At 35.7% G+C, this 4,533-nt stretch overlaps 1 non-coding gene across 1 annotated transcript; it reads right to left on the reverse strand.

Annotated features, from left to right (window-relative positions):
* Window positions 1-3,962: 3,962 nt before the first annotated feature.
* Window positions 3,963-4,068, reverse strand: LOC128292051 (small nucleolar RNA R71). The gene has a single exon (XR_008282036.1). It is a non-coding gene; the product is annotated as a small nucleolar RNA R71 (small nucleolar RNA).
* Between the last annotated feature and the right edge of the window lie 465 nt (window positions 4,069-4,533).

Raw genomic sequence — 4,533 nt, forward strand, 5'->3', positions numbered from 1 at the left:
TGGAAAATCATTATAATTTGTACAAAAATGGTTATAAGATAAGATTTATATGCTTAGACTCCATAATGAGTCTAGTTTCAAATGAAATCAAATAGAACACATTATGAATTCTGTACAATGAAAAATTTGATTCGTAGTGAAGAGTGGTCAGATTAGTCAAACAGTGAAACAGGGGAAACTTTAAGAAAAATCTGGTATTGATTGGCCAAACCTAAAATTCTGAAAATTTTATGGATGAAAGATATATGAGTCTATATTCAGGGAAAATTAACGTCAATTGATTTTGAGTTTTGTAGCTCCAGTTATAAATAATTTAGTGACTATTGCTCAGGAAAACAGCTTGTGGTGAATATGTGAATTTGTTGTAAACATTGATCAAACTATTTGAGTTGCTTATAAGCTATGGCTGAAATTGATGTACAAGATAAATATATATATGTGTGATATGTATATGTGGTAAAGCCGAATGGCTAATGTGAAATATATATGAGATATGTATATATATGAGATATGTATATGTGGTAAAGCCGAATGGCTAATGTGAAATATATGTGTGATATGTATATGTGGTAAAGCCGAATGGCTAATGTGAATATATATGAGATATGTATATGTGGTAAAGCCGAATGGCTAATGTGAAATATATGTGTGATATGTATATGTGGTAAAGCCGAATGGCTAATGTGAATATATATGAGATATGTATATGTGGTAAAGCCGAATGGCTAATGTGAAATATATGTGTGATATGTATATGTGGTAAAACCGAATGGCTAATGTGAAATATATATGAGATATGTATATGTCGTAAAGCCGAATGGCGAATGTGAAATATGTATGAGATATGAATATGTGGTAAAGCCGAATGGCTAATGTGAATGTTGTAACATGTGATTAAATGTACATGAAACTTGGAAATATATTCCGGGTGAGACCCGATGACTACGTGTGGAGATTATGTCCGGGTAAGACCCGATGACTACGTGTGGAGATTATGTCCGAGTAAGACCCGATGACTACGTGTGGCGGGTAAGACCCGATGACTACGTGTGGAGATTATGTCCGGGTAAGACTTCGTAATGAGAATTGCTTATAAATATATTCAATGCGAAAGGTTAAACAGGTATGTACTCCAAGTTTATATATGATGCATACGAGAGCAATCTATGGGACTATTCCTATGATTATGTGACATCGGATTAGTGTGAGAGGTTATGTGAAATCATACGATATATCCATGTCACATGAGCTCACTTTTATGTGAGAGTTTATCTGCCTATTGTATATGATGAGATGTGTATATTCGGTAAAGGGATGGTATGCCAGAAGAAAGAGTGAAATAAAAATACGAACAACTATGTTATAATTTGATTGTTATCTGTTGACACTGCTTAAAACTTACTAAGCATTGTAATGCTTACTCCGTTTACTCTGTTTCCTCTTTCTTATAGGTCTCATTGCGAAGTTACAGGCTCGGGGATCGTCAGCAACTAGTCACACTATCACTATCCACCGCTTGTTACTGCTATGTTTAAAACTATTTTATGGCATGTATAGAATAGACTAGTGGCGGAAGAATATTTTTGGTTAATGTATATAAGCCATGAGAAAATGGCATCTTTTGAATGTTTACTTAGTGAAGTTTAAATTTTACCTTTGGCTGTGCTTAGTACTTATTTAAATGAACGATCTTTAATTCAAGAAAAAGTTCAAAATTTTACTGTTCTGACGTGAGTTACAAGTCCGGTAATGCCCCTTACCTATTCTGGCGACGGTTACGGGATAGGGGTGTTACAAGCAAAGCACAGAACCACAGAAATTTAATTACTGTAAATCTCACAATTAAATTCTCAAAATTTGGGGCATTACTGATAAATCATAATTCATACATATTTTTACCCCATTCTTAACACTTTTTATGGATGCTTTTTCCTTAGAATTGGTGAATTCAATGCTCCTAATGCTTTAATTTCATGTTTTATACTTAGGCGAGCATATAAGAGGGAAAGGAATGAGAAACGGGCCAAAAATGGAGAAAATGGGCCAACATACGAAATCAACATGGCCTAGACTTCCTCACACGGGCAGACCACACGGCCGTGTCAATTTGCCAGAATCAAGCACGACTCACACGGGTAGAACACACGCCCCTGCCATTCTAAGAGGCTCGAGCACGGCCTGAAGTAATCGCACACAGGTGTGTCCCTACCGAGCCCAAGTTGAGTCCAATTCGAAAAATGCTAATTTTGAGGACTTTTAGGCATTCTAAAGCCTATAAATACACCCTAAAAGAAGAGAAAGGGGGACACGGAGAGAAAGAGGCAGGGAACTGCTTAGGGGAAGCGGATTGATCCATCTCAGAAGCCGGATTCACCATCAAGACTAAAGATCTCCCCTCATTTCCTTCCAGGAGTTTTGGGTTTTCTTTATGTTTTGTATTCATTATTCTTCTGAGATGTTTTGTTTTTTTGTTATGAACTAAATCCCTTGAATACCTAAGGGGAATGAAACCTAAGACGAATCTTGTTATTATTTTCTGAATTGTATGATAAATATTTAACTTGTTCTTAATTATGTGTTCTTAATTCTTGTTTTGATATCTCAGGATACTGATTCAAGATAAGCTCTTATTCAGAGGAGGAATAGAGACTATTTAAGAGTACATTTTTCATAATTAAGTGGAGTTAATTGCGCGCCTAGAGATAGGGTGACAAGATTTTGCCGGATTAGGGTGAAACCTAATAAGGGGATCCATAGATCAAGTTAATACAACCCTAGGGTGTTAATTAGAGAAAAGTCTTAATTATTCAACCTAGGGATTAGACGTTATTAGTCTTGAATAGGGATAATCACATAACTTAGAGATCTCTACAGAACAAGTTAAATGAATAAATCGTCCAATTCGGAGTCAGAATAACAAGTGAACTCTATGTGGATTCTTCCTTAGGTATTGTCTTAATTCAATCGTTTTTCCAAAAGTAACTTCCCAATTCTACTTTCTGTGAATTCTTAGTTTAGATAATTAGTTAGTTAAAACAAAATCCCCTTATTCTTAGGCTAGATAATAAAAAAATAGTCGTTACTAGTACTTTTAGTTCCTTTCGGTTCAACAATCCAGTCTTGCTAAAACTATACTACTGTTCGATAGGTACACTTGCCTACATCTTGATAATAGTTAGTTTCAAGAACGATTCTTTATAAATATTTAAAACCTTTCATCTCGAAAATCACGATCAAGTTTTTGGCGCCGTTGCCGGGGAACTAAGATATTAGGAACACTCAATTTTTATTACTTTAGCCATTTATTTTTCTTGCAAGTTAATTCTATTTTATTTTTATTATTATTTATTAATTTACTTTTTCTTTCTCTTGACAGGTTTTTATAGTTTATAACTAGAACAAACCCGTCAGGACCACTACTTTTTGACGAAGAAATCGATCACACAGTTCGCAAAAACCAAAGAGAAATAAAGCAAAGCTTAAGATACATAGAGAACGAGCAAGAAGACGATACTTCAACCACAACCGAGGAGATGGCTAAAAACCAAGAAAATTCGCTACCTCTTGCGATTGCTGTTAATCAGAATCCTGCTCCTCGTACTATGTATGATTATGCTAAACCTGCTTTAACAGGAACTGAGTCAAGTATAGTTAGACCTGCTATTGCTGCAAATAATTTTGAACTAAAACCTAACACTATTCAAATGATACAGCAATTTGTTCAGTTTGATGGTTTGCAGGATGAGGATCCAAACACTCACTTGGCAAATTTCTTGGAATTCTCGATACATTTAAAATTAATGGCGTTTCTGACGATGCCATTCGTCTTCGGTTATTCCCTTTTTCATTGTTGAACAAAGCTAAACAGTGGTTGAACTCGTTACCATGAGGGTCAATTACTACTTGGGAACAAATGACCGAAAAATTTCTACTAAAATATTTCTCGCCGGCTAAAATAGCCAAATTACATAATAATATCTCTTCATTTGTGCTGATGGACTTAGAAACTCTTTACGATGCATGGAAGAGATACAAGGACCTACTGCGAAGGTGTCCTCAACATGGATTACCTCTATGGTTGCAAGTTCAAACATTCTACAATGGTGTGAACCCCTCAACAAGGCAAATGATTAATATAGCAGCCGAAGGAACCAGCACCAACAAAACACCGAAAGAGGCTTACGAATTTATTGAAGAGATGTCACTGAATAACTATCAGTGGCAAGTCATGAGGACTAAGCCAACTAAAATAACAGGCGTTTATAACGTCGATTTGATTACTATGCTGTCAAACCAGGTAGAACTTTTAAATAAAAAGATTGATGGTTTACTTGGTTCTACTCAGGTACATCTAGTAATGAGGTGCGAGACGAATTGAGGAGGAGCATGCATAGAGTATCAACCCTTCAACCCTAGCATCGAGGAGGAACAAGTCCAATATATGGGTAACAATAACTCTAGATCCCAAAATAACCCATATAGTAACACTTATAATGCAGGTTGGAGGAACCATCCTTATTTCTTGTGGGGCGG

Source organism: Gossypium arboreum, chromosome 4 (assembly GCF_025698485.1).
Source record: "Gossypium arboreum isolate Shixiya-1 chromosome 4, ASM2569848v2, whole genome shotgun sequence".
Taxonomy (NCBI): Eukaryota; Viridiplantae; Streptophyta; class Magnoliopsida; order Malvales; family Malvaceae; genus Gossypium; species Gossypium arboreum.